This window comes from Raphanus sativus, chromosome 4, assembly GCF_000801105.2.
Source record: "Raphanus sativus cultivar WK10039 chromosome 4, ASM80110v3, whole genome shotgun sequence".
Classification (NCBI taxonomy): Eukaryota; Viridiplantae; Streptophyta; class Magnoliopsida; order Brassicales; family Brassicaceae; genus Raphanus; species Raphanus sativus.
The window spans coordinates 48,179,763-48,191,909 of NC_079514.1; positions in this window are offsets into that span (position 1 = coordinate 48,179,763).

Genomic DNA, 12,147 nt, shown 5'->3' on the forward strand with positions numbered 1-12,147 from the left:
ATTTAGAAACCTGCGTAATCTGTAAGGATTTCTTTTAAGGCTTAATTGATAACATGAAACATACTTATTCAATATATGTACTATATTCATTTATAAACCCATCTATATTACCACACTAGTGGTGTGTCCGCGCTACGCGCGGATTGTTTGATATTTGTATTATTCAAAATTTGTGAATTATTTTGTTGGTTATTTGTATAATTTGATATGACTATTTTCTTCAAATGGATAGATGGTCAATGATTTCAGTGTTAAATTTCTTGTAAACATGGTTGTATTGAGTAGATTCAGCCATTGTTAGAAATGATTGCATGACATGTCGGATTCTTAACGACTGCACAACTGTAGAGATGATATTTCATTAGATGTTTCGAAAGAGTTGTTTGAAACTTGATAGCGGAAGAGGTAGTTGTTTATTTTGTGATGGAGGTTTTGATTTATATAATCGTATAAAATGTATGTTAATAAGACGGTTCATTTTTGGTCTGGTAGTGTAATTGATTGTGAAATTTTACTTAACTATGGAGGATATTTTGTAATGTGTAGGAGCTATAAATTATTTTGGTATTAACAACGCTCTTCCCATATTAGGATTTAGGAACATTTATTAATTTAGTTTTGGAGGTGAACTTGGTGTTCTGTTTGTGAAAATAATTTATCAATACGTTTTTGTTATTTATTAATTTCCTAAGGATTTTTAATTTGTTTTGTTTGGTGGTTTTAAAAAATATCAAGCACTGTTTTATGCATTTGTATTTAGCTGGGATTTCATATACTATGTGCATGGGACCTAAGAAAATGCTAGGGAAAACTGAAGCAATAGCAGTACATGTTGTTTGACATTATTTCCCATCAGACGAAGTTTTTATATTTGTTCGTCTGTATACAATAAAAGAAAGTCAGAGATTGTTCATGTCATTGATGTGGCAAACTCTTGGAAGTTTGAGGACTTTTATATTGCAAACATAATGCCTTTTCATAACAATAGATAAATGTTGTAAGAGATCTTTCTTCTCCAGCAACGATCTGCTTTGATTTACTATTCTCCCAATCAAGGGTATCCATATATTGTTTTTCTTCATCATAGTTGCCTCTGAACATAATATACCATATATATATGTACCATTGTAAAGTCTATGTACCGTTGTCATATAAGCCATCAATGGAACAGTGGAGTTGGTCGAGTCTTTTGTTAGTGTTGTTAAAATAGTAGTATTGTTTCATTTCCTCTTTATCGTGGGCCTCATCGTTCGTTGAAAATCCAAACTTGATCAAATATTATTCGTTTGTGATTTAAAAATTTATGCTAAATTATTTGTTATTGGTTATGTGATTTATATAACATCATAAGAGATTGTTTATGGATTTTATTTACCAATAGACTTAAATAAAAAAAATTCTATTAAAAATACAAAGAAACAAATCTCAAAGAAAACTTAAGATTCTGTATTTAGATTTGAAAATCAGTAAACATTACTTAGACTTGTAAATATATATTGTTTTTTCTAAGAAATAATTAAATATATATATATCGGATTTGCAAACCAATTAAATGGCATAGATGATTAACACCCTCGAACCAATATATGCAGAGTGAGTCTACTTTGAGATTTTTCCATGGATCCATCTTAACTCTTGAAATATATTAAGCAAACACAAGTTTCAAAGCTTAGCAGCAAACAAAAAGATGTAAAGTGCGTCTAGGAAATAACAATCATCTGCGACGACATAATATAGCGCTCAAAGTCGTAAACCCTTAAGCATCCTGTTGGCCAGCGAACCTCTTCCTGGCTTCTCGTTTGTCTTAGGGATAGAGACAACATCCATGAAACCAGTAGGGTAGGTCTTGTCAGTCCTGAGTTTCCCATTAACCTGGATATGCCTTTGCACCAAGAAGGAACTCCCTCGACTTATGGGGTCCTAAAGATGGCTTTGGGGCTTGTATTGAACCAATACGACCATGCATTGTCATTCAGACATAAACAAACGGAAGCTTATATAGATTGAGACAAAAACAGAGCATAAGACATACAAATGCACCACCAAGTTTGTCAAGCATCCAATGTTTAGGAGCATTGAGCCTCTTCATATGCTTCCTTAAACCTCTCGCTTGTGTAATAACCGTACGTAAAACGTATTTTAGAGCGATACAAATGATACTTCCAGTGATAGATGTTCCATTGAGATCTAAGGACTAATATCCACTAAATGATCCCAACACCAAAGCCTGCTTGTGTTGGAGAAGAATAGCCATACTGGACCCAAAAGATACAAATCAGTCACAACTTTCTACAAACGGAAAAGAAAAAGGTTGAAAACTTTCCTTCGCACAGTGAAACCAAATTGAATAGGACCAGGAACACCGATCAGAACCCATGAAAGAACAGAGATAGAGCTGTCTCTAATATCTTCAGACGAACCCATCATACTTGACTGTCTTGATACCATCCCGTACCAACTCCTTGTGTGTATGAAAGGTCGTAACAGATCATTTTCTGCCTCCTCTGTATCACTCGTCTTTTGGTTCTTGACTATACCCTCTTAATCATAATCTATATATAAAAGCTTCAAGCTTTACTTGTCAGCTAGAAAGAAAAATTCTTTGGACTTTGGAGAGGATTTATAAACTGTGTTTTTTGGTAAAAGAAACTGGGTTTTTTGTTGACGAAATTTGGATAGTAAAGGATTAGGAGACGCCATCTTATATAAAAACGAACGAATTCACTTAAATGATTGAAGACTGAAGTAATGCAGGTGAAAAACGGAAACTGCAAACGATACAAAAACGTTGCTGGGATTTGGTTAGTTCTAAAGGGGCACGGCGATTCACCTCCTCCTTCATCTATTGGAAAACCCCTTAATAAGTCATGAGTCGGTATGAAAACAAATTAATGGGCCACTGAGTGTGATAATTAATAATCGAAGCCTACCGAAACGAAGAGAACATTTTAATGATTGAAGAGAGTATGCCACGTGTATAAATTTGCCCCTATGTCGAATGCTGATGTGGAAGGCTGAGAAGCCAGAAAAGTCTACTTTATATATATAGATTTAAGAAGTAATTTATCAAAGGATTATAAAACCCATTTATTTATAGGTTGATTAAAAAGGCGTGTATTTATCAAAGTAATATATCCCTAATATCTTATAAAAAACTAAAGCTAAACAAAGTTTACTATCTTAATTGTAGTTTGTCACTAAAGAATTTAAATTGATTGTCTAGTTTCAACAAATCAATTTTTCTAAACACAAAATTTGAAGCGTTTCAATAAATTAAAGAACCCTAATTACCTATGTAAAACTGGCCGTTACCATGTTTTTTTTTTGCAACTTTGTAACTAAATAGATCAACAAAAATTGCATCCAATAATCCAAAAAAAAATTCACAAACTAATCAAAATCTCGTTTTTATTTCTCTTTACTCTTCTTATCTCTATGCTCTCTCTAAAAAACTTATTTTTTTAGTTATTTCACAAATAGTCCCACAGATTAAAAAGCATAAATTTAAGTATATATATCATTTTTAATGAATATATATTAACTATCTAGCTTGTTTGGCCTGCCGTCCATATTATTTTTGTGCATTCAACCATCTTGTTATCTCACAGCGATTTTTGACATGTCTTTCTGTGAACAAGAATGCTATCAATCAAACCAAACAACCCATTAACATCTAATAAAACTCCATTACCAATTAAGTATATAGTCATATAGTTATGTTTTGCAAGTTTGTAAATCAAGTGGATCAAAGAATATTTTATGCTCTCTAAAAATTTCATATACATATATATATATATATATAAGTTCTATATGTTAATGTAAATAATTGGAGCCAAATGTGTGGGTATGACGACATTGCAAGTTCGACCAAAACCTACTTGAAGAGAAGTGCACAAGACAAAGGGACCAGACTTAAGGACAACTTTGGCAGGTGTCAAATCAAGTTTCTGTAACTACTAATAAGAATTGCAAATAAAAAAGTTATTAACACTCGGGATCAGTTTCCATGTTTTTATTACATTACAGGGCAGTTTCAGCTAACAAAATAATTTTATAGATTATTTACATAGTTGTCCCCAATTAAATCTTAAATATAGTGGCTTTTAGTTTCTTTATTTTATGTGCTAGCCAATTCTTATTTTAAAATTTGAAATGATATAAAATTTTATAACTGACAAAAATAAACAGTTGCTTTTTATTTTCAGTCACAAGTTTACATTCTTTGACGGTGAAGAAAATTATATTTACGACGACCGAAATTTCAAGTGAGCCGACGAATGATGCTGTGGATAGAACAACCTAAAAATGGAGCATTAAATTAAAATGAAAAAGTGAATGATGGATTCTGAAAGCTAGTGTCAAAAGACTTTCACGGATGAGCACTGATACGTCTTTATGTCAAATGAAGTTGTCCAAAGTATTTTACGAATGGACACCGATGTATTTTGGTATACAAAAAGTGAAATATGGACACTATAAACCGGTACAAACAAAGATGAATAATATTTGGCCGATGCAATGAATAGTAATATTTATTAATATTTGATATAAATTAAAATCCTCAATATTTCTAACACTACACCATGATCTCCCCCACGATCTTCAAAACAGTTAATTTTTCTTATAGATGATTGACTCAGCCATTCTATAAAATTCTAATTCATCTCTACCTGCATTGGCTCCACTGATTCTCTTTCTTTTATGAAAGTTTGATGAAATTTCACTCTTTTTTTTAATATTCTGACGATTGTATCAACACTCTCGAGACTACAAATATCTTTTAAAACATTTAATTTGCACAACAATAATTTCTAACAGAGAACAAGAAAAAAAACAAAAAGAAAATCTATAGCAAAGCTTCCTGCAAAATTTATAATTTCCTGGTTAGTGAGACTAACAACCCTCCGATTCTTTGTGACTCAAATCATCGTTTGTTTCATGTTTCTTTTTTTATGAATCTTTTTCTTCTCTAACCTATTTATAATTTTTTCTTTTAGGCATTGGCAAAATCTACATACTTCTATGCAGTAAAAGGTAAATCTAATAAATTAGGCCAGTTCTGTTTTAAAGGACTAAATTAGGTTTCAATTTGCTGGCACATGATTATTTGTTGTGTTTGTGTAATTCAAAGAAGAGAAGTAAGAAGCTCACTTTGAAAGCACACTTACAATCCCCAGATCAACTTAAGAAATACCTCAATAAAAAACAAAATGTTGTGATGACAAGAGATAGAAAATGGGGATTAAGAAAGTCGACTGGTAGAAGAAACGAGACTCATGTCTACCTCTGTATCTAGCTTCAGGTTAGTCTTCATATTTTTTAATGGTGGTACTATTTATGGATCAACATACATTTTTGTATATTTTCTCAGAAACAAAAACTTTAGGATAAATATAACATTGAAAATAAAAATACCGAGATAGAAAATAGAAATTTATATAAGAAAAGCGAAAAACGTTAATTATCTACAAAATTTAAAAGTTTAACATTTTAATTGTGTTTGTGCTAAATATATATTTTCCCTTTCATATTTAATGATTTTGGATTAAGTGATCAATATTTTTACATGCATTTTGGAACCATATTAGGCGGTTATACATTATAAATATCTCAACAAAGATTCAAAGTCTACCAATAACTCTCAAAAAATATTTAAAAACATTTATATTCACTGTAAATTTGTAATATATGTTAATATAATAAAAATAGAAAATAATGTCCGTGCGTATGCACGGGAGATAATACTAGTAAAAGATATAAATAAGTAAACAAACATTTTTTTTACTTTGCAAATTAGACAAGTTAGGAATATAGATAGAGTCTCATGTAGATAATTAATATTTTTTCTGATGCTGGAAATTATTAAATACGGCCAACGAACTAAACGACCACAAGCACGTGAAACACAAAACACATAATTTTTTCCTTTGTTTCTGAAACCAAATTCCTAGTGTCGGCAAACGATCGGTAGTATGCTTACTGAATATCATTAGTCTGATTGGCTAATTTTTTTGGTTTAATATGATTGGCTAGTTTGAATAATAGTTTATACATATATCGGTTTTGATCAGTATTATAAATCACTAAATAATCTATAATTAAAAATTAGTCTCACCGTCGAATCGTTATCGTTCAAAGATATGCGTGGTGAGCTATCGCACCCGAAACCGCGTTCACGTCCAAGAGCCACAAAACATCATATAAATATTTAGAAATATTGAATAAAGATTAGTTAATTTCTGGAGTGGGGTTTATTAATTAGTTCCTGATTGTTATTTTACTCAAGCAAACCTAACTAGTTTAAAAAGAAATACTTCCAGGTAATGCTGGGCGACGAGGGCATTGCTTTGTACCACAAAGGTTTTGTGCACTACTAGTAGATGTCACTAAAAACAATTTATAATAATAGCTACATTAATTAATATTTAGATATATATAGTTCCACTCCTAACTCTTTTTGAATTATATTTTGAACGCTGTAAAATGTAAGAACATATGTCATCTACGAGTTCTAAAGGATTAGTTTGAATCTTGAATTTTTCATTTTTACGAATTTAGGAATTAGTTTTAAAAAAATCAAAGGATTAATTATATTTCTTTTGGGATGAGTATCCATTTTTCAAAAAGGGCATTCCACATATCAATGCAGGTTTAATTTTCCTATTTAACCTTGTATTGGTCTGCGCCTATTGTCCCTTGCACTAAAAGTATATAAATTAGGTTTTAAATAATTCAGCTTTTGTGAATACGAGTACAAAATTATAAGAGATGTGGCAAAAATAAGATCTTTCATTCTGGAAGAACTTAGGTGTCGCTAGTTTATTCGCGCCTAACAAAGAGTGACTTATGGAGTAAGCATGTAACATTCCCTTTGTTTGACCTAATATAGTATTCAGAGGAGCCTTATCTTTATAAACTTTTCTTATTTCCTTTTTGATCGTTGTTGGGCGTACTTAATCACACTTTTGGAATAATTAAAGACTGCTTTTGACATGATACCGTTTAATTGTATTTTAATTAGAAAATTAATAAAATATTTTGGTTGATAAAGCTTAGCCTACTACGTATAAATAATCTTAGACATAATTGGAGACTGTGTGTTGATATAAAGTTCAAAAGTCAATCCGCTTTTAACACAGTATGCTATGTATCTATTCTATACTTGTATTTCGTTGGATACAGAAACGACATAAAATCTATATGTTACTTATTTACTTTATTACATTTACAATGATAAATTTGGTTATTAGCACCATACCCATATGTAACAAAACATAAATTATGTTTCTTCTTCAATAGCAGCAAAACAAGATATTTTGTCCTCCTTTATGTGGTGGTGGGGTGGGTTCAGAGAGCATCACCGTCGGGTAAGTATCTTAAATGGATATCTAGACTTAACTAAAAACTATTTTTAATAAAACTTAAATAAATAATAAATTTCAATAACTAAGAATAAATTGAATCAATTAGAAACTGCCATGTGTGAACACACTTTCTAAACCGTATCTGAAAATGTCTCAGATTAGATACTTTCATTTTTTTCTATTTTTCATGTTTTCCCTTTATTTTTACTAGGTAGATACTAGATACTAAGAAAGTATTTCCCGTTGGAAGTGATTAGCGAACATCTCTAACCCTATTATATAATTGGAGTAATGATTTTTTTTGTTTATTCATAACTGTATTTTCTATTCAATTTTGTAATAAATTATGCATCGAGGTTGAAGATGTTCTAATTGTACTGACTTCTATTGTTTATTTTCTTCAATGGCCTCCCTGCATCTTTAAACGTAGCTTCAAGCAACCGGATAAATATCTAGACTATGCTTATTACTTTATTCACATCAAACGACATTTGTGTTGTTTCTATTTGAGTACACATACTTTTAGTGGTAGATATTTTGGCTTAAATTGTTATATTATATCTCCAAAAACTTTTAATCGAACGGCCAAATTCTTTAAATCTCGTAGACAATGACCATTTTCGAATGTGGCTTTCAGCACTTTGTTTTTAATTTGTTGCAATTATGTTATTTTTTATCAAGATAAATTACCAATTCTTATAATAAATTAATCAAGAAGCTTAGGTCTAAAGCCCTAATATTCATTTGGTCAAGAACCAGTCTAGCTAATACTAATGACATAACTTAAAATGTTTTTTTTTTGTAATACAAACGACTTAGAATGTTCATCCACCGGAATTCGAATTAACACACAATAATACCAACCCACGTGTTTAACTACTAGCCTACACATACCAGTATTAGCTTTCAACGTGAGCATTCTTTTTTTTTTTTTGCAACTAACGTGAGCATTCTTTGTCCATTGCTTATACTTAAAAACCGGTGGCAAGACACAAGCTAGCCGTATCATAATTTCAGTTAAATGTTAGCAAATTATATATATAACTAGTGTTTCTTCCCGTGCTATGCACGGGCCAAAAATTATTTATATTTCATTATAATTGTAAATTACAATAAATTAGTAAATATAATTAAATATATATTAAATTATGGATAATATTGAAGTAAATCTGTTGAAACTAAATTACAAAATATAAGCCTTTTTCAAAAAGAAAAAACTAAATTACAGAATATCTAAAACTGTTTTGAAAATAGATATGTTGATATCAATAATCTGGATTTAAAGATCTTGTGATCTTGTGTTTATAATGATAATGGCTGCACACACAGGAGATAGGGAAGATATCGACAATATAACAGCATAGCAATTTTGTAAAGAGGTTTATTTACTGTGTGGCTTTCATTTGTTACTTATTTAGTCTTACGTTTGTTTCTTCCGTCAAATACATCTGTGGTTAGCTTTGCATGGATCAGAAGGCACAATAAGAAACAAAGAAGAAGAAGACGACGAAGTGTAACTGATTTGTAAATTATCCAAACCTAACTCCTTTTTCCTTCCTTTTGTAGCTCTGATTTGTAAAGAGCAACTCCTTTCAGCCACTTATAACAGGTATTAAGATAAGTGAATGCTATCTGATTTAGTCTCATGGATCACATCAATCAACCTAATATACTAAATAATCTGTGTTCTCAGATTTGAACGAAATTAATGAAATATACACGTATATGTTAAAAAGCTATCGGCAACAAACTAGAGAAACGAATCATCTATAAACATAGAAACAGGTATGTTAGTTGAATACATATTAACATATCTTTTTGAATTCAGAATTTTTTTTTCAGAAGATTCAAAACTCCAATTTCTATTGGATACTTGATTAATTACTTTAATATAGTCATTTTCCTCTTTTTATTATTAAATACAAACGAACATAACCTCCACATTGTTTCGACTTTTCTCATAGAGAGATGACAAAATAAGTTATGATTAAAGAAAGTGCGTAAAATAAGAGATGGAGACGTTCACTACCTCACTTTCGTTGATTCATGCACTCCTTTCATTTTGATAGCTCTCTTCCAATCAAATTTCTTTTTCTGTCCCACTCCCTCCATATCCCTTCATCTTATTTTAACTTTCGAATTATTTTTTCCCCGACCGTCTTGTCCAATCAATGCATGTGATTGAATATCTACTTACTTTAAGGTTCTAAATTAAAAAATAAAAATAAAACAAAATAAGAAAAAGAAGTCTTTTTTTTTGAATATAATCATAATACTTAAAATATATAACTAGTCCTAGATTGGAGGATAAAAAACGTAGATATATAACCAATACGCTTAGCAAATACTACAATACAATTTTTTACAGAAAAAAAAAATACTTACAATACAAGCCTGGACAACACGTTCTTCAACTGTTCAAAACTGCCGCCAGATCTACGATACCGTTAATTAAAAGACATGTCATCACTCAGTGCATTCCGACAGAATAAAGACACGTTGGAGAAAACGTGTCGGTCTCACCAAGAAAATGACAGACACGTGGCAAGGCGTGATTTAGTTTTGCGCGTTTCATAACGGTCAATCAGAAAGCGCTTTAACCGACCGCACTCGATGAGTTGAAACCTTCTGATTGCTTTTATTATTTGGCCAACGGAATCCTATAAACTTACATTTATTCAAAACTTTCACATGTTATTTTGTTTTGTACTATTACCTACAAAAACTATGGGTTGTTTTGTAATTTTCACTATAATTTTAAACTAAATTTACTTACTGATGCATATGAAACGTTTTTTTTTCCTTTTGCAGTTTGTAAAATTAACAATTTTTTTGTCGAATAATATTAATTTTTATTTCTGTTTGTACCATGATTTCTTAAAACCTTTTAAAATTAAATTGACAGTTTTTAATAAATCGTTCAAAATTCAAAATATGCATATCCTGATATATAAACATTACTGAGTTTTTGGTGTCAAACCATTGGAGTAAATAACTTTCACATATTATTTTCTGGTTTAGAGCATCTCCAAAAAATACTTTCTATTTTATAGTTTGAAAAATTCTATATTAAAAGAGTTCTTCTCCAAAAGCAAAATTTTAATTTAATTTCAAAATTATTTATATTTAATTTATGGTCTTTATATTTGTTATAATTAATGTAAATCCATAATTTTTTTAAAAATAACTAGAACATATAATATAATATTACATTAATATTAATTAATAAAATTTAACACTATAATATAAAATTATAAATACAAATACATAATTTAATATTAAAATGCAAGAAAAATACTACATTATTTCATACAATTATTTCCATAGTATTTTATCTTTGACTACACAAAATTTGTTTAGACAATATTTTAGAGATTTTAGAGGTTCTGGAGCAAATTTACCAAACTAATTCATGTTGTAATATGTGTAATAATTATGTCTTCGTGTACCTTTTAGAAATTTTTATGAAGTTCTTTTGTAATATTTTTGTTATCTAATTCTAGTTTTAAAATAATATAAATCTTATTTTAAAATTTTTATTTAATTTTATGTATAAAACTTGAATTTAATTATAAAATCTGAAATATTTATGAGATATAATTTTTAAATAAATTAAGACGATTTTTTTTCACCAAATGAAGTTCAAAAATTAAAACGATAAATGAGAAAATACTTAATAATCATAAATTTGATGTGTAATTAAAAATGAAACTTCAAATTTTAAATTTTAAAACTCTAAATGAAGTTTTGAAGTTTTCTATTATAGAGCAAAAAACTCTATAGTTAGAATTATATAGTTTATTTTGTAGATGCTCTTAAACCTAACTAAAAAAGCAGCGATGGTATGCTACATGCAGCACTATAATCATAAATTATTTTTTATCACACATACATTCTTAAGTTTGTTTGAAAAGACATATTTACTCAAAAGCAATTTCATTCATTTCGTTAAAAGCAAACACATGTAAATCAATGAGAAAGATAGACCACTTACTCACGTTAGTACAGTGTTTCACCAACCATTCATAGTCAATTCTTCTTTCACTATTAAAAGTTGTTTTCGTAGAATATAATTGTGGAAGGAAGTTTCTTAGAAACTTGATGACTTGCAAGAGAAATGAGAAAAAAAAAAGAACTCAATTCTAATTTTGCTAGCTCGAAGCCACGGAACAAAGTTTGGTACATTGGATGCTTTGGCATTTTCTAGACGTTTCTAGTTGGAACGGTGAAATATAGTTATACATGTAGTACGTTGACAAAAAAAAAGTTATACATGTAGTACATTTAGTAGATGATTTCCGAGAAAATACATCAAAAATAATAATACTACTATTTAGCAACCTTCGAATAATTAATTGCACACAAATATTGTTTAGAAGATTTCTATAATTTACCGAGCTTTTTTGGTCATGGATTTACCGAAATTTTACTTAGGAGGTTTATTAAGAACGAATTTACTTAGCATGTTAAATATAAGATTATTTGAATACCTGCTTTAATATATTTGGAAGAAAAAAACAAATGTTGGTAGATATCAAATGTATGCACATATATGTAAGGCTTGGCTCATATATTAAATGTTGGCCCATATATAAAACTTGGCTCAAATATTAAATACCCAACATAAATAATATTCCTGGTTCAACAAGTCATCATACTGATTTCCCGGGAACTACCGATGAGTCTTAATGGGCCTTGAGCGGTTGAATTTTCCGACATGGGTGGAATGATGACTGTTAGCTTCTTGTTCGTAACTTGAAGTATCGCTAAATGGCTTTATGGA